General features: G+C 36.7%; 2 long non-coding RNA genes across 2 annotated transcripts; one reads left to right on the top strand and one right to left on the bottom strand.

Moving 5' to 3' along the window:
• The first annotated feature begins 2,584 nt into the window (after window positions 1–2,584).
• Window positions 2,585–4,193, top strand: LOC129350895 (uncharacterized). Its single transcript, XR_008604474.1, has 2 exons — window positions 2,585–3,968; window positions 4,073–4,193. It is a non-coding gene; the product is annotated as an uncharacterized LOC129350895 (long non-coding RNA).
• A 1,910-nt stretch (window positions 4,194–6,103) lies between these two features.
• Window positions 6,104–14,526, bottom strand: LOC129350896 (uncharacterized). Its single transcript, XR_008604475.1, has 2 exons — window positions 13,802–14,526; window positions 6,104–7,430 (listed from the first exon to the last, which is right to left on the bottom strand). It is a non-coding gene; the product is annotated as an uncharacterized LOC129350896 (long non-coding RNA).
• Window positions 14,527–27,405: the final 12,879 nt, after the last annotated feature.

Genomic DNA, 27,405 nt, shown 5'->3' on the forward strand with positions numbered 1-27,405 from the left:
TTAAAAGCTAATGCAGTGTTACATCATGGAGGAGGGGGTGTTAATGGACTCTACATCTGTGATTAATAGGCATAATCTGCAGAAAGTATTTAATGACAGCCCTTTCCAAGGGCTCAGTTACATAAGGACAAATTCATAGGGTTGAGATATGTTCAAATGTATATCATACATAAAAAATTACATAGTACTGCAGCTCATATAATCTTTTTCTTGTCAATGTCTGCCAGTCAAAGTAAGACACAAGAATTATGGTAAATGTAAAATAGATATTTCCCATTCTTTTCTGGCCCTGGCAGTTTAAGAGGGGGAATTCTTCCTCTTTTAGGTCAGATGCACAGACTGTCAGCCACTATGGTTACAGAGCTATAAAGGACGAGGTTTGAAGATAAGGCAACGGGTTCAGACAGCTTATCTCACAAAACCCTGATAGAGGGAGCAGAGGCTCCTGCATTGCATAGGACTCTGTTAAATATTAACAGATATATCTGAAGCATTGATGAGCAACTCTCAGAAAGAGATCTCAGGGAAGTAATAAGTGATCAAAGTCCATTATTCACCTCCCAGCAAAGTGTTATATGGAAGCAAATCAGACTCATCAGATTCTGAATTTTAAAAGCTACTGAATTTCTTACTTTGAATTTTTTTTGCATCAAAATTACATATGTGAATTTTTTATGCCTGAATTTAGCTCATCAAAATTCTAAAAACCAGTTAAAAATTCAATGTCTTCAAAATTCGCCATCAAAAAAATTCAATGTCTTCAAAATTCGCCATCAAAAAAATTTGATGTGTTCAAAATTCACCATCAAAAAATTCAATGTTCAAAATTCACCATCAAAAAATTCAGTGTTCAAAATTCGCCATCAAAAAATTCAATGTTAAAAAATTCGCTGTCAAAAAATTCGCTGTTCACATCTGGGGGACTCAGGCGTAAACAATCGATCCTGGCCAAAATCGAACCAACGCCCAGCCAATCACGTGGCGCTCCTCCGGTCATGTGACGCAGACGGTTCACCTCACAAGACCGGGGTCAACCACGGCTACCAGCATGAACGACGGCGCTTCAGTGAGTGTATTAATCCTTTTTGTCCTGTATGTGGTTTGTTTTTGTGAGAGTCAGTTAGCTGTAATTCATGCCGTTAGCTGCGCTAGCACAGCGTTAGCCGTGCTAATACAGCGCTAGACAGCGTTAGCCGCGCTAATACAACGCTAGCCGCGCTAGCACAGCGTTAGCCGCGCTAATACAGCGCTAGCCGCGCTAATACAGCGTTAGCCACGCTAATACAGCGTTAGCCGCGCTAGCCGCGCTAATACAGCGCTAGCCGCGCTAGCACAGTAATGAGGTCACACAGACAGCACGTTCTGCAGCTGGGTAGTTGAGTAGCAATTTTATAAACGTACAAATGGGTGGAAGTGTGATTTATGCGCCCGAAAATGCAGTTAAGTCACAGAGCAGTGTAAAGAAACTGATCACCTAGCAAACTGAATTAGTCTAGGTAACACTTTGTTTATTATGTGTGTTTTCCGCTCAAGTTAATGTCCTGGTTTGATTCATTTTAAATTACTCCTGATCTTGAAAGGTTTTGAACTGTGCAGTCAAAGTAGTTACAACTGTGAGCGAATAGCTTGAAATGAACTGCCCTAGACTGCTCAGTCACAGAGCAGTAGGGTTGCCACCTTTCAGAAATGAAAATAAAGGACGCCCACCACGGCTCCTTGGGGCCACAGTTCAGTAAAATCGGAAAGATATTCACAGATTCAGAATTCCACCATCAATAACTCATTATAAACGATGCCTCTTTCCCATCGTTGTAAGGTAGACAATGTGCTACAAGCCTAGTTTTATCAACAGTAGCTGTCTTTCAAGCTGCAGAAATAACATTGGTGTCAACAGGAGCCAGTTGAAGGCTGCAGTGATTCTGGTGACACTACAGTGTATCAGAGAGAAGCTATTGAATATTTGTGTCTCTCTTTGCTGTTGCAGCAGTTTTGCAATTTGCAGACGGTCCCTGTTCACTATAGACCTCAATGTTATTCGTGCAGCTTGAAAGACAGCTACTGTTGATAAAACTGGGCTTGTAGCACATTGTCTACCTTACAACGGTGGGAAAGAGGCATCGTTTATGTTTTGAACAGTGTTGCCAACTCCTCAGTAAGGAAAGTAGCTATTGGCTGTCCTAAAAGTCACTAGAAGTCGCTAAATGATGTCATCGCCTAATTTGCATAATTTCCCGTTTGCATGTAATTGTAATCAACATTGTGGGAGAGACAAAAAGTGAGTTTAAAATACCCAAAATATGTTTCTGAACTAGAGGCTAAATGCAGTGATTTATTTTAGTGTGACAGTGAAGAAACATTTTCATTTTCATCCCGCTCTGTAAGCAGGACGGGATCTGCAGAGACTTTGATTCATCTGCCGTCTGGACATGGAGTGATGTGGGTCTCCTCCAATCAGACAGTGGGATGCTGCAGGTCACTAGACTGACTGGCTGTGCTTTGTGAAGGGGAGGAGCTCACAGCGCCACCTGCTGCTCGTTGAGGACAGTAACTGCAGAACGATCCGAGCTTTCATGTCAGACAGGGGCGGATCCAGATTAATTTTAGCGGGGGGCACGGGGGGTACAACAGATATTTTTTTTGGGGGGGGGGGTGTAAGTTTTAAAGCTGCTACCGACCTCTCGCTTTTACAAAGTTTTTTTTCATGTTTTGTTTTTTTTGGCTCTTTAACCCAATAGGAAAGCTGTATATGAACTTTTCATTTTGGACTGTTAACATTCAAATTATGATGAACTTGTTTCCTTGTTTATGTGAATTACAACATCATTAGCTGCAACATCTGCCTGTTCTGTAAAACTGGTAGCTCAACGACAGCATCCTGAGGGCAATTAAGTGACAAATATTGTGCAAGAACAGCACTATTACAACCCTGACAATTTCCACTTCTTAGAATGTTTACTGCCAATTATCACACATAAAACAAGAAATAATATTCTGTACTAATACTTCTGTACCACCCAATACACAGTGAATAAATATTATCTGAAAGTCAGGTTATTGTTGTTTATCAGCACAATACAAAAAGATTCATGTTAGACATATTCCAGTTAAGACTCTAGAATATCATGATTTATGTAAATTTACCTCAATAATATGAATGTTCAGGTTAAGATTGTACAGTGGTATTTATTATGTAAGTTTAACTGATTAAAGTTTAGGACTGCACTACAATATTATTTATTATTTAGATTTACATCATTATAATATTTAGGGTCAGACCCTACAGTATTGAGATTAAGAAATCAAATATTCTATAAAATGTAAATACACTGAACTCATTTGGATATATTTAAGTGAGACTCTACAATATTATTTATGACACAAATCTATCTAAATCAAAATTTTAATCATTTTTACTCCAAACATTTACTGGACTGATTTAAACGTTAAAATCACTCCTTTCTAATCCTCTGCTGTACGTTCAAACCTGAGGCCTTAAATAGAAACACACAAGTATCTGATGGAAGGAACTTCTGCAGAGTCCTGGTTCCAGAACATGATGATAGAATTATAGACAAACTTTAACAAAAGCTGCCTGAGAGTTTACAGGTTTTTATGTTAGATTTCTTCAACAATTTAATGAGAGTTATGAGCAATAATCAAGTGTTCATTTGATGAACTTCATTTCCTAAAACATCCAGAATTGGAGCTCGTATCTTTGGCAGCTGTAAAGTTTCTGCTCCTTCAAAGTTCACAACACAATGAATGAATTCCTAAAACACTCTCAATGCTGGAGAGCGTTTGTGATGCTGAAGCAGTGACCAGTTTTTCTGTTTCTTCTCTGGAGATGCACAATGAGGGACGTCTGCAGCGACTGAGAAAGAGTCTCACCACATCCTGACATGAGGAAAAAGACTTTATTGAAGACTACAATGAGAAAAACTATCAGACACCAGACGGCTGCATTCAAGGTGAGCTCTGAACATCTAATCTAGAACAGGAATTCAATAATGGCAGCATGAGCTTCATTTCAGTCTGTAGCTGCTGAATTCATGGCTGAATCATCTGGCACTAGATGAAGAAGACCATCAAACATCCACGTCAGCTGATGGAGGTTCAAGAGTCTCACCCAACAAACAACCTACAGAGTGAAGACCTTCAATCTGATTGGACAGCCTCCTATTCAGCCACATGTGTGAACAAATGCCTCTAAGTTGATTTGTTTTCTGAAATAAATCTAGTTTGAGTCCTAATCTATGCCTGTGTGTTTGCTTCTTTACACTGCTGTTAACAGTTTAGGCTGTTAGATTGTTCCAGATAAGACAAGATTCTTCAGAGCCGTTCTACCATGAGCCTGACAGGAAGAACTCCAACAGCTACTGAATGTTCCTGTGGTTCCCTCAAGGCTACAGGAGGAGCCCTACGAGGATGAGCCGGTCCACCTGATGGTGGCCAGTCACTGCGGTTCAAAGCCAACACCGACTACGTGGACTTCTACTGGACCGCACAGAGGCCTTCAAACCAGACCAACAAGTTCAGCGACTCCCCGACTCGTGGGTCTGAGGACGCCGCTGAGCCTCGGTCCAGCCGGCCTCCTGTCTGTGGATGTTTGAGTGCTGAGAGGTTTGTGGATGCATGTGAACGTTCTGTGTTGAAACAGCAGCTTTTGACTCAGTAACGCTGGTAAAAACCAAGAGCTCCTTTATTTGTGACTTCCACTAAAAAAACTGAAGAAAATAAGTTTGCCAGGGTTCTGACTGATAACAGATTATTAAATAATGAAATAATTGTTTAAATATTCCTTTAAACAATCCTTTTAGGTCTACATTTCCTTTACACTGACTTCTTGGTATATGTACAAGTATTTTGGGTGGAATATACCATTAAGCCTGATGTTCAAGGGTTCTTCTGGGAATATACCATTAAACCAACCTTTTAGGTAAATGTTCCAGGATGTTGGGTAGAATATACCATCAGATAAACCTTTCAGGTCTACATTGGAAGATTTTAGAGTAGAATATTACTCCAAACCATCCTTTAGGTCTACATTTAAGGTGGAATACTCCTTTACACCAAGATTTCCTGGTCTTCACTGAAGGATTTTGGGTGGAATATTCCTTTGAATGAACTTATGTTTATGTTCAAGGATGTTGGGTGGAATATACCATCAGACCAACCTCCAAGGTCTACAGTAGTGAATTTTAGGTGGAATATACCATTAAACTCACCTTTTAGGTCTACATTGGAGGATTTTAGGTGGACTTCTCTTCCAAACCGTCTTTTAGTTTACATTTAAGGATGTTTAGGATGGTATATTCTTCCAAACCAACTTCTCAGGTCTACATTTCAGGTGGAATATTCCTCCATACTAACTTTTTTGGTCTACTTTGAAGGATCTTTTCTAAACCACCCTTTCGGGTCTATGTTTGAGGTTTTAGGTGGAATATTCCTTTTAACCAGCCCCTCAGGTCTCTTTGAGGATTTTGGAAGGAATACTCTGTTAAACCAACATTTTGGGTGCATGTCCAAGGATTTTTGGTGGAATGTTACTTTAAGGTGGATGTGTGAGGACCTTGTAGGTGGAATACTCCCTGTGTCCTTCCTGCGAGTGTCCCTGGTCCCAGAGCTGGATGCTTCAGATGTGTGGTTGTTCTCCCACCAACTGTAACCCTCTACCTCTATCCCTCTATCCCTCCACCTCTCTACCTCTTCTGTCCCTCTCAACCCGCCTGGCCAGCAGCAGATGGGTCCCCCCACATTAGAGCCGGGTTCTGCTTGAGGTTTTTTTCCCTGTTAAAAGGGTGTTTTCCTTGCCAATGTCACCTTTTGGCTTGCTCTGGGGTTCAGGCATATGGGTTCTGTAAAGCGTCTCGAGACAATTTGACTGTAATTGGTGCTATATAAATAAAACTGAATTGAATTGAAATTGAATTGAAACCAACCTTTCAGGTCAACATTCAAAGATTTAAGGTGGAATATTCCTTTAAACCAACCTAAATTTATGTTTTGATCATTATCAAGTGAGAAACCTCAATCCAGACTCCTCATAATGACGTTTGAGATTTATGCTGCTGTTATTTGTTTTGCCCAGACTAAATGACAGAAATCCACAACTGTAATTTTATTTCAGGACTCGGTTATTAAATGTCAAAACAATCCATGTGACTCTAAAAACTCAACAGCTTTACAAACTCTAAGATTAAACTCTCCACAAGGATCCAAAATAAGTTGGACTTCTACATGAGAGCTTTAATTATTCTTCATCTACTTCCTGAAAATTTTGGTCAATAAAAAAGACAAAAACTAGTATTTTCAGATGAACTAAAGACAGATTTTGTGATTTTTCTCCTCATGTGTTGTTGTAAACTTACTCTTTCAAATAAATAGCCTCCTAACCCCCTGGAAACCAGTGTTTGTCCTGTTTTTGTGTTGCTCTTCAGAGACCCTAGACAGCAACACACCATACTATGACGTTTTTACAATGATGGTTCTACAATGGAACCAGTTTGACATGTTCAGGCGTTCTTTGTGTGAAAACTCAGAGATTTCAGGTATCAGAAGGTGGTTTTCAACTTTCTCTGTTAACTTTCTGCTTCAACTTTAAACTAAATTTCCTTCACTAACCCAGTCCTCTGGACTTCCAGTAAGCTGTGTTCCTATTGGCTGTCCAGGTGGCTGCTTGGTGTTATCAGGAACACCTGAGCAGCTCAGTGTCTTCCTGCTTTATTTAGCTGCAGCCAAACATTTCCTCTGGTTCTCTTCACCACTGAGCTGTGTTTGGCTCCATTGCTTTAGTTTGTTCTTTAGGCGTTGGCTTGCAGCTTCCAGCAGTAAAATCATCTTTAATGTGTTTCTTGGTGTGTTTTAGGGCTTTGTACTGGATAGTTGTCTTGGTAAATGTGGTTGTTTAGCCACAGTTAGCACATGGTGCTAATGTGTGCAGTGATTAGTGGATTTGGTGCAGGTGAGTTGTGTCTTTATCTTGGCTGTAGTGAGTCTTTAGAGGTTTCTGGTCAGACACATTCTGTATTCTTGTTTGAGAACCAACGTTGGTTGTCCAGAAGGTAAGAGTTCCTGTCCTGATTCTCTGTTCTCAGAGGTTCTCTGGTAGGCTGCAGGAGACTTTAGCGTTTGGGTTGTGCTAGTTTGGTTTTTGTACGTTTTCATTTGGACGACTATCTTGAGGCCCCTCCATGTGGTTTAGTGAGGTTTTCTGCAACAGTTCTACAAAGCAACCTGCAGCAGAAGAGACTTTGAGAGTTTTTAGGAAGTTCTGGAGTCCAGACTTTAGAGCAGCAGAAACATTTGTCAGCAGTCTGAGCAGGAGAAGGTGAGCTTCAGAGTAGAAATGAGATGGAAACCTTCTTGACCCATGTGGTGAGGTCCTGTACCAAGAGTTTGAGCAGGTTGTGAAGAGTCTGTAGTTCTTTGGTCTGAAAGCACAAGAAGAGTCGACTCATTAAAGGAAAAAACAGGAGATATTGTTGGTTCTTCTGTCGCTCTGCAGTTTCCTTAGACTGAATATCAAGTTTATATTTTAAATGATTTCCCATGTGAGTCCAAGAAGACTTCAATAAACTCCCTCCATCCCCTGGACACAACATATTTTATTACCATGTTAAATCATTTTTTGAAAATATGTTTCAGAGTTTTAATCATAGTTTTAGAAGTTTTTCTCTTTGCTTGTTTAGTTTTGTCATCTGTGTAAAAGGTGCTAAACAAATAAAGTTGAATTGATAAACTGAATAACTGACTAACTCATGATTGTGACAACAGAAGTATTTTCATTGTGATTTAAGGGTTTATTTCATTTTTAAGGTTGGGGTTAAAATCTTGACATAAAAGAAGATTCAAGAACTACATAACAAAAAGCAATTAAATCAAAGGGGAAAAAAATAATACAATAAAACTTTTAAAAAGGTTTATTGTTAAAAAGTATTTTTTGAATGTTTAATTATTGAAAATATTTTATCTGTAATTTTTAATATTTGTATTTGAAAAATTTTGTTTAATTTCATAATTACATGTATCTTGTTTAATTATCTAATTCAATATTTTGTCTGTTTAATATAGTTAAACGTTAAATACAATTAAATTCTATTAAACAGACAAAATATTGAATTAGATAATTAAATAAGATACAATACATGTAATTATGAAATTAAACAAAATTATTTTTTGTCTTTCCCAATGTTTAATTTTTCTATTAAATCTTGAAGGTTTTTCTTTTTAAATGTTTTACCACCTTTTAATGTTTAATTTTCTTTTTAAATGCTTCATTGTATTTTTTGTTTTATTCCTATTTGAAGTTTTATTGTCTTTAAGATGTAATTTTCTAATTAAACATTTAATATTGTAATTAAATGTTTTGTCTTTTTAACGGTTTAATAATCAAATGTTTTGTATTGTTAAAGGTTTAATAATCTATTCAAATGTTTTGTATTTTTTTTAAATGATTAATATTCTTCTTGTTTAATTGTATTTTTTGAATGTTTAATTGTCGAAAATATTTTATCTGTAATTTGTGATATTTGTATTTTAAAAATTTTATTTAATTTCATAGTGACATGTATTGTATCTTGTTGAAATATCTAATTCAATATTTTGTCTGTTTAATAGAATGTAATTGTATTTAATGTTTAACTCTATTAAACAGACAAAATATTGAATTAGATATTTCAACAAGATACAATACATGTCACTATGAAATTAAATAAAATTTTTAAAATACAAATATCACAAATTACAGATAAAATATTTTCGACAATTAAACATTCAAAAAATACAATTAAACAAGAAGAATATTAATCATTTAAAAAAAATACAAAACATTTAAATAGATTATTAAACCTTTAAAAATACAAAACATTTAATTACAAAATTAAATTTTTAATTAGAAAATTACATCTTAAAGACAATAAAACTTCAAATAGGAATTAAACAAAATACAATGAAGCATTTAAAAAGAAAATTAAACATTAAAAGGTGGTAAAACATTTAAAAAGAAAAACCTTCAAGATTTAATCGAAAAATTAAACGTTGGGAAAGAAAAAAAAATTCAAACAAGCCGATAAAACATTTGAAAAAACAATTAAACATTAAAAACACAAAACATTTCGAAATCAAATCAGACATTAGAAAAGAATAAAAGGTGAGAAAAGACCAAACTAAACATTTAAGAAGAATCAAACTAAAGACAAAACATTTGAAAAGACACCAGTTAGACTTTAGAAGATCAAATTAAACAGAAGAGACAATAAAACGATCAAAAAGAGCAAAAATAGATAAAGATCTTAAATTGTTTTCTAGTCTGAAATGAAAACATCAAGTTGTTTCTTCCTATACATTTCCTTTTTCTATGTTCTTGGTTTGATTGTGGACAGATTTACTAAGAACTCATTTCAGAAAACTGCTTTCCAGATAAAGTCTACTAGTAGTTGAAGGCATTTATCAAACTAATGTTACCTTCTGATCTCCACAAACTTTACTGTTCAGTGAAGAGAATCAAAGTTTGTTGAGGATTTCTAAAAAACCCGCAGGTGAAGGTCTGAGAAGAACTCAGATTCATGGTCTAAATGTGAAATCAAGACTCATGGTCACAAGTTTTAAGGCTTCTGTTAACCAGAAAGTTCAAACTAACAGAGAAGTACTGAGAAACGTTTAAAATTTCAGTCCTCAGACAGTCTGAAGGTTCAAACTAACAGAGAACTACTCAGGAACGTAGAAGATATCAGTCCTCAGACTGTCTGAAGGTTCAAACTAACAGAGAAGTACTCAGGAACTTAGAAGATATCAGTCCTTGGACTGTCTGAAAGTTCAATCTAACAGAGAACTACTGTGAGACTTAGAAAATTTCAGCCCTCAGACTGTGTGAAAGCTCAGGTCCTGAGGACTCGGGAGGTGTGGAGGCTTTGGAAAGTCTTGGAACTGAGGGTTCAACCCTCCAGCACAAAGGCTGAAGTCCAACCTCCTGAGAAAAACGGTCGAGTCAAGACTCGAGTTAAAAAAAAACTTGAAAAACAACAAAAAATAGATGACAAATGCGCAAAAAAAAGGAGAATTAGTATCTGAGCGGATAGCTCAGGGGATAAGAAGATGGACTACCAAGTGGAAGGTCGCAGGTTCAAGACCCACCACTGGCATTTTTCTTTGTTTGTCTTTGTCAGGATTTTGATAAAAGTTAAGAAGGGTCTGGTCTTGAACCAGCGACCTGCAGCTCCATAGGCAAATCCTTAACTCACTGAGCTACAGATCAGATGAAAAGAAATGATTTCGTCGTCCCTTTGGCATCGTAGTTTCTGAAGTGACCACAGGGGAGGAGCCAAGGCGGAGCCTGGGTGGAGTCAGGGTGGAGAGTAGGCGGGGAGGTGGGTGGCGGCCTCCCCCCTCTACTCCCCCACCTCCCCCCACCACCCACCACACCTTCCCCCGCCCGACGAGTTCTTCGAGTCTCCACAGGTTTTCCCGAGTTTCTGGAGTTTCCACCAGGTCGGAGGCAGAACAAGTTGTCATGAAGAGGTGTTGAAGTCGGTCAGGATGGACTGACTTTTTACAGCGACAAGAAGGAAGACCACTAGAAGAGCAGGTCTTTAACCACCATCCATAAAATCCATGGAGTCGCTCCAGAGAAATGGAGGTCAACTTTTATCAACCTCCATCCAGATGTTCAACTTGATATATTTACTTTGAGATTTTTAGCACCACAAACCTTTAGTATCACACTTTATTATCCTTTATTAGGACTTTCATGGAATCCACCAGCAGATTTAGTTTTTGTTGAGAAACTTTATTCTTGCCATCGTGGGACTGCAGTATTTAAAACTGTTCCTTCTATTTGACCTCATGTTTATTAGTTTTAGTGGAGAAAGTTATTTTAATTGTCTATTAGTCTCTTTAAAACCAAATAATAAATTGGATTAGTCAAGAGGTTTAAATTTCTTATGTTGTCATATTTTAAATATGACAAAAAATATAAAAATAAAGTGTCTTGAGAGTATTTGACCTGTAATTGGTGTTATATAAATAAAGTTGAAATCAAATTGTATGTATCTTGTAATGTTGGAGTAATTCAGCCATATATGTTGAAAAACACATTTTCTTTGTCCATTAATCTGTCGTTTTCTCCAGTAATTCATTTTTTGTTTTGGTTTATAAAATGTCAAACCCAAATATATTCAGTTTACTGTCATAAAAACCAAAAAGATTTACATTCATGATACAGGAATCAGGCAGTTTTTCACTTTTTATCTTAGTTTAGTCAGAAAGATAGTTGATAATGTGTGAATGGTTGCAGCTTGTGAGCCGTAGAAGGTTTTAATCTTTGGGGCCGAGTGTCAGAAAACATTTAGAAACCAACATCAACAAAACACTCAACAAAGATTTGAACATCATTAAAGGGAAATCCAACTTTTGCATGACAATGTCTAATTAAAGGACATTTATTTCCAACGTAAATGTGTGATATTCATCCTCTGGAGCTTTCTCTTCACATCGTCTTCCACCTGGACTGGTTTGGTCGGGAGTACGTGCAACAAACATTTGAAAAACTGCACTTTAACATCAATAAATGACACTGAAGTTTAATCTCTACATAAATGAGACTGAGTCTGGATGTGCTGCTCTGTCATTAACTCCTAAGTTTAGGGAAAGTTCAAACAAAAGAGGACAGTTCAGATCAGACTTGAGAATGAGCTTATTTTGAACAAACATCTCAGACTTTCTGAGCTTCAGCACCTACAGCAAGATATTTTAACAACAAGCAACTCAAGAGATCCAGAAGTTGGAGAGAGTTAGCTTTAGCTGAGCCAAAGAACATGTGGGACGCTAACCTAGCAAACATTTCAGACTTTTCTTTGTGAATTCTGAGAAATAATTTCCTATTTAATGACAGAGCTACACATCTTAACTCAGTCTCATGAAAACAGACTCTAATTCAGTGTCATCCATCCATATTAAAGTGCAGTTACCCAAAATGTTTGTTGCATGAGCTCCAACAAAACCTGTCCAGGTAGAAGGCCACTTTGACAAACAGGAAGCGGAAGATTCCAAGCAGATTTATAGAAGGGGGAACCGGACTGTACTAAGTTTAGTTGAGTATTGAGGGGTGTTTTGTGGGTTTTTAAGGCTGATAATGATTATTAGTGAGACATTTGGAGTAGATATTCACTTGCAGTAAATGAAAGTATTTAAAATCTTGAAGTTAAACTTAGAAGAACACAAACTCTAACAGAAAACTTTGTTGATACGTTTTTGTTTTGTTTACAGATGTTAAAGGAGTTTTATTTGTGACGTATAACCAATCAAATCACTCCAGAAGACAGAGCGACCACAGGTAGATAAAGGTTCAGAGCCAAAGTAGCGCCATTTTTAAATGTATTTATTACCATAAATCAGCAAAAAAAATAAAAATACATGTTGAAAAATTGCATTTTTTTTGACATAGTATACTATTGCGTTTTTTTTGCGCCAAAATTCATGATGATTTTTTTTTTCAAAGAAAACCTTTCTGGAGTGTTTTTCACAGCCTCCTTTACATTATTTCATCATATGGCACGTTTTTACAACATGTTGAAAAATCACATTTTTTTTTCGACATAGTATACTATGGCGTTTTTTTTGCGCCAAAATTCATGATGATTTTTTTTTCAAAGAAAACCTTTCTGGAGTGTTTTTCACGGCCTCCTTTACATTATTTCATCATATGGCATGTTTTTACAACATGTTGAAAAATCGCATTTTTTTTTGACATAGTATACTATTGCGTTTTTTTTGCGCCAAAATTCATGATTTTTTTTTTCAAAGAAAACCTTACCATAGTGTTTTTCACGGCCTCCTTTACATTATTTCATCATATGGCACATTTTTACAACATGTTGAAAAATCGCATTTTTTTCCCAACATAGTATACTATGGCTTTTTTTTGGTGCCAAAATTCATGATGATTTTTTTTTTCAAAGAAAACCTTTCTGGAGTGTTTTTCACGGCCTCCTTTACATTATTTCATCATATGGCACGTTTTTACAACATGTTGAAAAATCACATTTTTTCCCCCACATAGTATACTGTGGAATCCTAAGGCCAGTAACCTCCTAAATCAATCAAATAAATTAATTAACTATCAGAGGATTACTGGACCAGCTCTCCATCTAACGGGTCCGGTTCCCGTAGCCCATATGATACAACCCAGATGGGATCTGAGGAACGTTTTTAAGCTGGTAAGCGAGAAAATTCGCCTGGCTTGTAACTGCCTCCATCCTTACGCCTATCCTGCTTCCTCTGATAACTAACTCAACTGAGTAGCCACTTTCGAATGGTCAAATTAATTACCAGTCACGTCTGTTAACGGCAGCTTTTCTCTCATCGGATTCTGCACTTGGTAAGTTGCTAGGTTTAAATTTAGAGGTTAAGGAATGGATAACCCCAAGGATAAGTTTAAAAAAGGCCACCCCCGGCCCCAACGAATAGGTAATCTGACAGAACCAGTTTTAGATGTAATGCACACAATAACCTGACTTTTTACAAACTGAGAAGATATATGTGATTAATTCATTATCATGATAAAAATAAATAGAATTTCCAATCTGTTAACTTTAATTGCAGGATAAATGCTTTATTATAAAATTTCAGCAGGAAAATAGCAATAGCCCATAAATCATCAGACAACCAATTAAACATTAATTTCTATAACAATCCTCTAATATGACCCCTAACTGGAACTATGCTTTTATCTAAGAAGAGCAATAATCACCCAGACTATGTAATTTGGAGGGGGAGAGCAGACGGGGTGCACAAACCGGCTGCTCACCTGAAGACCGACGCCCCACTGGGGCTCTGCTCCAGGGAGGAGGTGGAGGGGGTTCGGTCCAGATTTAGATCTGCTTGTATCCATTTTTGTTCTTTGGGCCAGTAAAAACTTTGTTAATCCATTCTGGTGTTAATCCTTTGGAAATAATAGAGTTCAGTTATATTCCTTCAGTCAGCGTTATTTTTAGATCACAGTCTTTCGTAATCCTCAAACAGTGCAGAAAGAGCACTCCTTCAGTCCATAATTCCAATAGAACAGTTATTCCTTTGCAGATCATGTTGAATCCCCCGTCCGAGTTACGTGGTAAAATCCCCTTTGCTCAGAGCATTTCTACCCTGGCTTGCAACGAGTGACCACCTCGCAACGACTCCCAACTCGTGTCTCGATCCAGTGCAATTTATACAACAACTGAACCTTTTGCATATGCAATGACTGCACACTTAATTAACATACGTGATGACAACATCCATCACCCTCCGTGCACTGCTCCCATCCACTGACCTCATGGCCTCTGCGTGCTCTGGAGGAACTAAATCCATCTATTCTGGACTGTTCCACCAGCCCCCCCCCCCAACTCATCCTAAGACCCCTCCATGTTTGAGGAACTGAAACTAACTGTTTGGACTGTTTGGACGCTTCCACTCAGTCTCACTTCTCTATTAATGTATTTGTTCCATCTGCAGCTCAGAGCAGGCCTCCAGTCAGGAAACAGATGTCAGACTCACAAAAATCCTTGACGTCTATTTCGAGGTTAACAACCTTTACTGTGAACACTTGACCCCAGTTCACCTTAGGTCTTGACTTCTCACTTCATTACTAAGTTAAAAACCTTAGTTTAACAGTAATCAAAACTCTTTCTAAAACATCTCAGTTTCATAGTAATCAAAACTCTTAAAAGCATTTCCATTTAATAAAGCATTAGTTCCTCATATTTGTCATATCTATCAAAAACATCAGTTTCCCTGGTAACCAAAACATCACTTTTCAGAGTGAGTTGCTGTTCTGACTTAGTTACTTCTTAAAGATTATAAAAATAGGTATTTGTGTTAGCTTTAACACACTTATTAGGTTATAGCATGAATCAGTTATAAATCACAGGTTATAATATCACAATGTTCCCTTATTTAGCTGTTATTCTGCCAGAGTCTCCCCCTTGTGGCTGAGTCTGGGATCTCATACCTCCAATGTTTCTCAACAATACTATGGCGTTTTTTGGTGCCAAAATTCATAATGATTTTTTTTTTCAAAGAAAACCTTTCTGGAGTGTTTTTCACAGCCTCCTTTACATTATTTCATCATATGGCACGTTTTTACAACATGTTGAAAAATCACATTTTTTTTTCGACATAGTATACTATGGCGTTTTTTGGTGCCAAAATTCATGATGATTTTTTTTTCCAAGAAAACCTTTCTGGAGCGTTTTTCACGGCCTCCTTTACATTATTTCATCATATGGCATGTTTTTACAACATGTTGAAAAATCGCATTTTTTTTCCGACATAGTATACTATGGCGTTTTTTTTGCGCCAAAATTCATGATTTTTTTTTCACAGAAAACCTTACCATAGTGTTTTTCACGGCGTCCTTTACATTATTTCATCATATGGCACGTTTTTACATGTTGAAAAATCACATTTTTTTTTGACATAGTATACTATTGCGTTTTTTTTGCGCCAAAATTCATGATGATTTTTTTTTCAAAGAAAACCTTTCTGCAGTGTTTTTCACAGCCTGCTTTACACTATTTCATCATATGGCACGTTTTCACAACATGTTGAAAAATCTCATTTTTCGACATAGTATACTATGGCGTTTTTTTTGCGCCAAAATTCATGATGATTTTTTTTCAAAGAAAACCTTTTTGGAGTGTTTTTCACAGCCTGCTTTGTTTTTTGAGCTGAAACAAAAAAGGACAGTTCAGATAAGACTTGAGAATGAGCTTATTTTGAACAAACATCTCAGACTTTCTGAGCTTCAGCACCTATAGCAAGATATTTTAACAACAAGCAACTCAAGAGATCCAGAAGTTGGAGAGAGTTAGCTTTAGCTGAGCCAAAGAACATGTGGGACGCTAACCTAGCAAACATTTCAGACTTTTCTCTGTGAATTCTGGGAAATAATTTCCTATTTAATGACAGAGCTACACATCTTAACTCAGTCTCATTAAAACAGACTCTAATTCAGTGTCATCCATCCATATGAAAGTGCAGTTACCCAAAATGTTTGTTGCATGAGCTCCAACAAAACCTGTCCAGGTAGAAGGCCACTTTGACAAACAGGAAGTGGAAGATTCCAAGCAGATTTATAGAAGGGGGAACCGGACTGTACTAAGTGTGGTTGAGTATAGAGGGGTGTTTTGTGGGTTTTTAAGGCTGATAATGATTATTAGTGAAACATTTGGAGTAGATATTCATTTGCAGTAAATGAAAATATTTAAAATCTTGGAGTTAAACTTAGAAGAACACAAACTAACAGAAAACTTTGTTGATACGTTTTTGTTTTGTTTACAGATATTAAGTTAAAGGAGTTTTATTCGTGACGTATAACCAATCAAATCACTCCAGAAGACAGAGCGACCACAGGTAGATAAAGGTTCAGAGCCAAAGTAGCGGCATTTTTAAATGTATTTATTACCGTAAATCAGTAAAAAATAAAATACTGATAATCAGTAAATCAGTCAGCCCACAATTACTACAATTCTACAATGTATGTCTCTTTCCTTTGACTTGTTATTTGTACAATAAACGATGTATATGATGGCATTTTTCATACGAAAGGCTATACTATGATGTTTTCTAAGAGACATACGATGCTACTCTGTACTGTTTTTGTGTTGCTCCTCACCTACTTCAGACAGCCGGGACATAACGTTTTGTGGACTAAAGGCTTTTCTATGACGTTTTTAGAGCGACAGGCGATACTAAGACGTTTTTTTGAACGACATGCTATACTATGACGTTTTAAGAGCAACATGCTAAACTATGACAATTTTAGAGCGACATGCTATACTATGGCGTTTGTTGGGAACATGCTATACTATAGGCTTTTTTAATTGACATATTACTGTGATGTTTTTTGTTTTTTTTTTGTTTTTTTAGCAACATATAATAATTTGAACAGTTTTAAAAATTACTATACTTTTACTTGTGCAATGAAATATTATTCTTTTTAGGCAAAGGCCATGTTTGATTACATATAGGCTATTAAATAAATGTTTATTAAAAACTAAAAAGCATTAAAAAATAATAACCAACTTAGGCATGTACTGAGTCACTAAAATAGTGTAGAGTCTACGGCCACATCAGCATTATTATAAGCATCCTCTGGTAAATTCACAGCCATATACTGTAGGAAATCTAGCTGATCTCATCATGATGTCCACTTACCATATCGACTTCAGGAGATGATTAGATGATGATAAACTGTGACCTGCTGGTTGGGTTCTCTCTGTTCTCATATTTCCTCCATGTTTGTCTCCTGATGCTGCCTTACTTCAGCCAGTCCATGAGCAACAGAAAACACAGTTTGCCTTGTATCCATTGCCAGGGGTTCCACTCTTCCCACTCCAGTCTGTACATTTGCAAACGTTTTTGCTTCTTTAGACGTGGTGGAGTTTCAGGTGTAGACATTTTTAAACGTGCGGGTGCAGCAGCGTCTGTAACCAGGCAACCAGAGACAGGACCGGACAGGACCGGACACACAGAGACGTCTGAAGTCTGTCCACTGGACCTGGCATCGGGTCCTCACTACATGGGTCCTACGAAGATGACATTGGCTGCCCTTAATATTTCCTGTGTTTTATTTTATTCATTATGCAGTTTTGATGAGTGTGTGACAGACGTGTATGGGGCGTTTATGAAAATACGGAACAACTTGCATCCCGTATTGATTCAATACGGGACGCAACAATTAATTGTCAAATAAAGGACGTTTCCGTATTTTAAGGGATGGGTGGCAACCCTATAGAGCAGTGTAAAGAAACTGGTCACCTAGCAAACTGAATTAGTCTAGGTAACACTTTGTTTATTATGTGTGTTTTCTGCTCAAGTTAATGTCCTGGTTTGATTCATTTTAAATTACTCCTGATCTTGAAAGGTTTTAAACTGTGCAGTCAAAGTAGTTACAACTGTGAGCGAATAGCTTGAAATGAACTGCCCTAGACTTCTCTGTTCATAGCCCACCATTCTTTCACAGCATGCTATATCAAGAGTTATTGTGCAATGATAGATAAATGCAGCACATTTTTCAACCGTTTCCTGTTTAGTATGCGTAACCTCCTCTTAATTTGTTCTAAAAGAAATGTCTAATGAGGCAGTCTAGTCTTTCAGTCAGGTTAAGTCATTTTTCCCATTGGTGGTTTGCATTATATAGCTTTGTTTTTCTCTGTTCTAGGAACTATTGTTAAATCGTCTTTATGTGAGACTTTGTTCTTGTTTGGAGCATATTCTGGGACGCATGCCTCTGGATCTGGACTTCTTAGAGTTCACTTGCACACAAGAACTTGTGTTTTTAAATGCTTTATCCAACCAAGTAGAAGTTTGCCCAGCTATTTTAAATGCACTGACACAGCTACACCATCTTATCAGCTCAGAAAAAGAAAACAGGAATCAGTACATTGCAACTGTGCACTCAGAGAGAGGAGCAGCTGGGCGACAAAGAATGGTACATCCCCAGAGCACCTGTACAACTTACTGGAACTTACTATGTCTGTCCCATGTATAGATAATGGTATCTGTGAAATATTAGCTGAGTATGTCAAATACTTTTAAATTTTTTTAAGTGGACCGTAGACCTAGTTTCAACATTTTTTTTTCTCACATTGAAATTTGAGGCTATATATATATATATATATATATATATATATATATATATATATATATATATATATATATATATATATATATATATAAATAAAATATATATATAAAATATATATATATATATATATATATATATATATATATATATATATATATATATATATATATATATATAATATCTCAAGAATAATTCAAGACAAAAGCCTGAAATTTTCATTTATTTGTCTTGCTAACATAAGCATATCTGATTGCTATTAAATACAGCTACAGTGGTGGAAAAAAGTTTTCAGGCACCTTTAAAATTTTCCACAATCTCAAATATTATCGTGAAATATTTGTTGGAAAGTCTTTTGTGTTTCAAAAGGTGTGACTGCATTAGACAGAAACAAATGATGCTTTTTTTGTTTATTGTTTACATGAATAACAAAACTAAATTCTACCAAAATGACCCAATACTCAAAATTTCTTATTTTTAAGGAACCAATCAATTTCAAGTTTTTATTGACTTTTTTAGGATTTGTTTCGTATTATGGCTGTGACTGAACTAATAGAAATTGCATTTGAAGACCTCAGATGGATTCTTAATGCAATATTTCACAAATGTATGAGGTGTCCAAAAACTTTTTTCCACCGAAGGATATATGTGGTCATGGTTCCATTATGCCCATGTCATGGTAATGACTGGATGCAGGGCTAATTTACAAAGAAATTACACAAAACAACGTGTCTGGTTTAGAAGACTGGACTTTTCATAGACCACTTCATTTTTTTCATATTTCAACTCACCCATAATCTGAGATTATTGATCTACTTGTTCAGTATTATAGATTCTTCATCATTGTTCTGAGATAGTGTAATTCAAACAACCTCAAATTTCAATGTGCAAAAAACTGCCTGTTGAAGTAGGTTGACAGTGACAGGCAATTTAAAAATATTTTTTGATCTGACAGTATTTGGAATAATAATATATATATATATATATATATATATATATATATATATATATATATATATATATATATATATATAAATAAATAAATAAATAAATAAAAAAATTTCATTTATTTATTTATTTATTTATTTATTTATTTATTTATTTATTTATAGGCTGCTGTTTTGTAATATTGCAACAGATTTTCATCCCATTCACCAGTGAGAAAATAAAGTCAGTACAGTCCAGTTCATTTTAAACTCCTGCTTTAATGCCGTGATTGCATGTATTGTTCACCAAAAATATTCTTAACTTCAGATACTTTAAATGAATGGCAGAAACACGCATACTTGAGCCAGATAACCTGTCAGGTGAGTTGGGAGAACAGGTAGGGGAGGGAATCCAAAAGTGCACTTAGTTTTGTCAGTCAAGTAAAACTAACTAGAGAACAACACCTAACATATCTTGACTGGCAAGTGCAAATACAGGCCAGGATGTCAGTCTTAAATGATGTGTGGTCCTTGTAATGTCCTGGGATGTGTAAGGTCTCATAGCAGGTGGAGGCTGTCAGGTATCTGCCATTCACTACTTCTGTGGAGAGAGTTCTTGGTAGAGTCTCCCATCCAGTCCAGAATTTCACCAGACTGGTCAGTTCAGACGGTGTTGCTATGGAGTGGATTAAAATGTATTAAATAAATGGCTACAACAAATGCTCAAAAACAATCTAGGGTACACATAGTAAACAGGAAACAGTTGAAAAAATGGGCAGCATTTATCACTATCATTGCACAATAACTCTTGATATAGCATGCTGTGAAAGAACGGTCGGCTATGAACAGAGAAGTCTAGGGCAGTTCATTTCAAGCTATTCGCTCACAGTTGTAACTACTTTGACTGCACAGTTTAAAACCTTTCAAGATCAGGAGTAATTTAAAATGAATCAAACCAGGACATTAACTTGAGCAGAAAACACACATAATAAACAAAGTGTTACCTAGACTAATTCAGTTTGCTAGGTGACCAGTTTCTTTGCACTGCTCTGTGACTTAACTGCATTTTCGGGCACATAAATCACACTTCCACCCATTTGTGCGTTTATAAAATTGTTACTCAACTACCCAGCTGCAGAACGTGCTGTCTGTGTGATCTTATTACTGTGCTAGCGCGGCTAGCGCTGTATTAGCGCGGCTAACGCTGTATTAGCGTGGCTAGCGCTGTATTAGCGCGGCTAGCGCGGCTAACGCTGTATTAGCGTGGCTAGCGCTGTATTAGCGCGGCTAACGCTGTGCTAGCGCGGCTAGCGTTGTATTAGCGCGGCTAACGCTGTCTAGCGCTGTATTAGCACGGCTAACGCTGTGCTAGCGCAGCTAACGGCATGAATTACAGCTAACTGACTCTCACAAAAACAAACCACATACAGGACAAAAAGGATTAATATACTCACTGAAGCGCCGTCGTTCATGCTGGTAGCCGTGGTTGACCCCGGTCTTGTGAGGTGAACCGTCTGCGTCACATGACCGGAGGAGCGCCACGTGATTGGATGGGCGTTGGTTCGATTTTGGCCAGGATCGATTGTTTACGCCTGAGTCCCCCGGATGTGAACAGCGAATTTTTTGACAGCGAATTTTTTAACATTGAATTTTTTGATGGCGAATTTTGAATATTGAATTTTTTGATGGCGAATTTTGAAAATTGAATTTTTTGATGGCGAATTTTGAACATTGAATTTTTTTGATGGCGAATTTTGAAAATTGAATTTTTTGATGGCGAATTTTGAACATTGAATTTTTTTGATGGCGAATTTTGAAGACATCAAATTTTTAACTGGTTTTTAGAATTTTGATGAGCTAAATTCAGGCATAAAAAATTCAGAATCTGATGAGTCTGATTTGCTTCCATAGTGTTAGCAAGCGCCTCGTGGTCAGCGACATACATTTCATATATAATTTGGTCGACAAAATGATTCCTTTCCCTTTTAAAAAACTCGTCTTCAACAGTAACACTCCTCTTCAATGAGAACAAGTCCTCATGATTTTTTCTGTCAAGTTCACTTGAACTACTTTATACATTTCCCATTGATGGAATCTCAGTAGTCTCCCTCTAGTGCTTTACATTCATGTTTCAATCACATGCCATTTCATGCCATTAAGACTTTTCAGATTAGATACAATCACAGTCATGTGAATTCATAGAGCAGCTCAAATCTCTGCTTTGGAAACTGAGTAGTTCCAGAAAGCACGTCCACTCTGTTATCATGATCATTTTGATGAGTGACAAAACTGAAACTGTCTAACATCTGGTGTAGGGATTGACGTACAAAGAGTCATAGTCTGGTTTTTACCCTGCAAAGATAACTCAGAACAGGGCCGAGTAACCGTTTAGTAAAGACTTTAGCTTCAACTTGTCCAGAGTTCAACATACAGTCATGCCCAAAATTATTTATACCTGTGGTAAAAATGGACTTAAAGTTACTTTTATTAAAACAGCAAGATTTTTTGATTGGAAATGACACAGGCTTCTCCCAAAAGATAATAATACAATGTACAAGAAGCGTCATTGTGGGAAAAATATTTCTCAGCTTTTATTTATGTTATTTAAAGTAAATAATTTAAACAAAGTGGCAAGTCCAAAATTATTCATACCCAATGCAACCTGTCACAGTTGATGGGAAAATCCAAGGTTCTATACCATTTCTAAATAGTCAAAGCTGTTTGATTCAGTGGGAGCAGCTGTTTTAATCAACTCAACAGGTGAAAACCAGCAGCTCTCTGCAGTTGGTTAGTGGACAGTCATGACTAAAACAAATGGGCTCACTGAAGACCTGTGGCTGCACATGCTGGCTGCTCACAAGTCAGGAAAGGGCTTTAAAGCCATACCTAAATGTTTTCAAGTTCCACTGACTACAGTGCAAAGTATTATTAAAAAATACAAGACGTTCCACATTGTGGAACATCTCAGAGGATGCAGTCAGAAGCCAAAAGTGACAGTTGTGGAGGATAGTGAAAAAGAATCCAAGGATAACCACCAAGGCCATCCTGGACAATCTGGGCCCTGCTGGTGGCAACATCTCAAGGTAGACAGTCCAACAAACACTGCACACTGCTCGGTTCCATGGATGCAGAACAAGGAGGTCACTTCTCCAGATAAGGAACAGAAAAGCCCACTTAACCTTTGCAAATACTCATCTGGACAAAGAAGAAGACTTCTGGTCTTTTATGGTCAGATGAAACAAAAATTAAAAAAAAAAATCATCGCAAAACATGAATGGGCAACAATACAAGTGGAGACATGCAAAAAGCTGGTTAGCAATTATAGGAAGCGTTAGATTGCTGTAATAGCCAATAAAGGCTTTTCTATTGATTACTGATAAGGGTATGAATAATTGTGGATATGCCACTTTTTGTTCAAATCAAAATAAAAGCTGAGGAATATTTTTTCGTCGAAATATATATCTCAAGGTTATTACAAAGCTAATTAGCCAACATGTTCAATTAGTTCAACAGATGGCACTCAAAGGAATGCTTATACTCTCTTAACAATTTCTGAAATATATACATATATATATATATATATATATATATATATATATATATATGTATATATATATATATATATATATATATATATATATATATATATATATATATATATATATATATATATATATATATATATATATATATATATATACACACCACACTAAGACACACACAGTGAATCCTTTGGACTGGACCACTGGCTACTGTGTGGTCACTGGGAATCATCGAGATGTACAACTGTACGAATATCTGACTCAGTGAGAAACAACCCAGTCAGCCACGCTGTAAGCAACGTCAACCTACACATTAACAGTATGTTTCATGTGACATAAATGACTTTGGTAACCAGTCACATGCTGCTGATTGCATCGCACCCTGTGGTTGCCTGCACAAGTGTGCACACTGTAAATACTCAAGATTGTTAATCAATAATCTGGAGCATTATCCTGACACAGCGACTCCTGCCAGAGCAATACGTGGTGTCTGGTAGATATGAAGGCATTTAGTCTGTCTTGATTGCAATCATTTAAAGTGATGACAGGGGTAACTACAGGCCTTTGAACTTGAAGAGATAGGTCAGAACATTGCTAAGCGAAGGACACAGTTCTCAGGGAAAGTGCTGATGGGAGTCGTTTCAATAGTTTCAGTATCACTTTTCATTTCATTTCATCTCCAAATGAATTAAACACACAAACTTGTAATACTAAGGTTTTTAAATTGTGAGACACTTCCAAAAACGAGGAGTTAACAATAGCTCCTAGAGGGAGCTAACTTATTTTAAAACCATTACTCCAAAAAGGGATGCACAAAAATCACAGTTCAGTATGTTTTAGTACAGCAAAAAGAAATCCACAATATTAAAATGCTTCTTTTTTTTAGTTTTAAACTTGTTTACTGAACAGACTATGGCTGTGTCTTTTTCTTAAGTCTGTCAATTGGCAAGTGGCAGCAACCTACTAATTACAAAACAAACAAAATAAATATACTCTTAAATAAAAATAAATGAATAAATAAATAGCCAGCATTGCTTCAACATGGTCTGAACTGTTAGCAAGAGGCTGCTTATAAGACATAAGGAAGGTTGGTTTGCACAGCACTTGCTTCTTATCATTACTGTTCAGTGCTGACATGTAGCTTTTTTCTCGTCTACCTGCCTCCGTCCATTGTCATTATATGTCATTGTATCTGCAGTGGCTGTATTCATTCAGTACAAATGCATGTCAAACAGTCTGAACCGAATTATCGGCCATAATAAAACATACTTTTAGATCCAGTGTGACTTGTACTTTTCAAGGATAACACATGTGCTCCTTGAGTAAAAATTAAGCATCAAGCCATGTGAGATGGTGAGGATAGAAAATAAAGATTCACCAAGCTCACAGCCCAAAGCTCTATGCCCTCTACATGGAACTGTGTCTCCACCCAGGACAGCAATCTCCAATTAAATATGCAGATGACATGACCACCCTTGGCCTCTTGAAAAGGTACAGGGAACTGGTGAACAAGATGAATTATGTTCCTTCAGGAGGAGAGCCCCTCACACACTCACACACCTTATAGGCCATGTTCAGTGTTATTCACCCCTTCACACACTCCTGGGTTACCTTTATCTCTGTCATCCACAGTTTTTTCACAGACCTGGTTTTGTGCAAAAATGTACGGCTACATTATTAAAAAGAAATTAAAGAAAACAAAGGTGGTCTAATTTTTTTTTTCATGAATGTATATGAGTGTGTGCTTAAAGGCCCATAAAGCATATTTTTAAATCAGATTCTTTATATGAGCAATGTTTTCCTCATTATAACAAAACGATCTGTCAGTTTGGGTTATTTTACATGACAGATTTCTACATTTCTTTATTATTTTTTTGATTTGCTTTTCTCACTGAGTTCGAGTGTGTGAGTCTCAAGTTGAGAAAAGGTGATGCTGCAGGTTTTTCTGCACCAAACAGCATTTGACTGAGTCAGAAAACCGCATTCTTAGAAGTAGAAGAGACTTGATTCCTCACCATTGCCACAAGAGAGGAATCCTTTACAAAGTCATTATTATCATTGTCACTCATTATTATTAAAGACATTGAGAAGGCATAAATGTTTTTTATTGTTTCATGTTTAGAATTTTTAAATGTTTGTAAATGTTTTATTACACTTTATTTAACCACAAATAGTGAATGAGAATACATACAATTAAACAAATGTATGCATATAACATTACCAATAAAAATGTAACACTTATATCAGAAATAGCAGTTGTTGCAGCAGTAACATGCATACAATTTGCATAAACATATTTATCACAAACATATCTAATGTCTTCAATATTATACTAGAAAGTAGAGAATTCTGAATAATTTATTTTCCTGAAGCTGACTTTTTAAGTACTAGGCTTCTAATTAGTCACGTGTAAAGATCTTTTGCTCACTCACTCATGGATAGTTGAAAATGTGAAATTTAGATTTTAGGGGTGAACAGTTTTCCAGACTGAATGGGATGTAAATCTGTAAGTGTCTCCAAACTATGTTCAAAGATAATGCCTGAGGTAAATATCTAATTGCTAATGTGCAATGTGGGTCTGTCAATAATTAACGAGACAGGGCTCACCCAACAGCGATGACATCAGCTCTGAATGTGTGGATGGAAGTCAAAGTGCTGCTGCATTAGAGCAAGCAGCACCATAAATCCTGCTTCCATTACAGCTTCATTTATTTATTTCAAAGCAAGTCTACAGCAGCAAGAGCAACAGAATCTCTGCTGCGCGTTGCTTTACTTTACAGTAAGATATTAACAAGTCTGTCAGCGACAATCATGTTTTTTATCATGGTTTTCCCCCTCTCTTGTTAGAACCTGTTCCCCCTTCAAAGCTGCACCCAAGGCTATAAAGAATAAACTACTTTAAGCCCTTACTGTCACTTCTCCTACCTTTTAAGTGTCTCAGAAGTTAGCTGGTGATAAAAACGTGAAACAGTCTGTACTTTTGGTTCTAACAGGAGTTGAAACAGCACAAGACACGATCTCTACAACAATGTTAATCATGCTAACATGCCTGCAGACACTGTAGCAGGTATAATGTTAGCATAGCCAATAGATAATCACAAAGTAGAGCTGAGACTGACGCGAATGCTGTTAGTGAAGAATTTATGGGAAAAGTTTGCCAAAGTTATTAAAATAAATTCTGAAGGGAACAAGAATGTTAGGTTTTATTGCAATCCATTCAACAGCTGTTGAGACATTTCACTCTGAATCAAAAATATCAACTTCAGTGGCACGAAAAGAGACCGTCAAGTTGTTACAATACATTATCTGGGACCATACATATCTGTTGGAAATTCTGTGCAAATTTGTGAAGTAGATGCTGAGATGTTTTACTAGATAAGTAAAAACACCTATATGCCAGTGGTGCTAGATGAAAATTTATTAGGATTCATCTTCAGTATTAATGTTTGTACAAAATTTCATTTAATGCTGGTCTATCATATAGTTGATGTAATATTTCAATCTTGACCAAAGTTGGTCACCACTAAACTGATCAATGTTAAAGAATAGGTAAATACTCACTTTATTACAAAAATCATGCAGTAAAAATGCATTTACACTCATCAGTCACAATTTTAAAACCAGCTGCATAATATTGTGGAGGACTTCCAAAACAAAGCATGAACCATCGAAGGATGACTACAGTCCTATTTAGCAGATGCTTTTATCCAATGCAACATAGATTCAAGACCTTTATTTATGACAAGCACAGTTATACAGAGTATAATGCGCAGTGAAATGCATAGTGCATCTGCGTGTAGATGCAACACGAGCTAGGTAGGCGTTCAGCACTGAGGACCTTGCCTAACGGTCCTCATTGGACAGCTGCACCCTGACTGGGATCCAAACCACCAATCTCCTGTGCCAAAGCCAGGAGTGTTAGTCACTGAGCTATCCAGCTGAGTTGAACTCCACAGACCTCTGAAGGTGTCCTGTTGAATCAGGCATCAGACGTTAGCAGCAGCTCCTTTTATCCTCAAAGCTGCGAGATGAGGCCTTCATGTTTTCCAGCACATGCCACAGATGCTTGATTGCATTGAGATCTGGAGAATTCTGAGGCCAAGTCAACACCTTGAACTCCTTGTCACACTCCTCAGACCTTTCCTGAACAATGTGGCACGGAGGATTATTTTGCTGAAATAGGCCATCAGGGAATGCTGATGACATGAAGGGTTGTACAAGGTCACGACAATGTAACACTGCATAGGTAGGTGTGAAAGTCCATGAATGCAAGACCCAAGGTTTCCCAGCTGAACTTTATGCAGAGCAGCACACTGCCTCA

Source organism: Amphiprion ocellaris, chromosome 17 (genome assembly GCF_022539595.1).
Source record: "Amphiprion ocellaris isolate individual 3 ecotype Okinawa chromosome 17, ASM2253959v1, whole genome shotgun sequence".
In the NCBI taxonomy this organism is placed as follows: Eukaryota; Metazoa; Chordata; class Actinopteri; family Pomacentridae; genus Amphiprion; species Amphiprion ocellaris.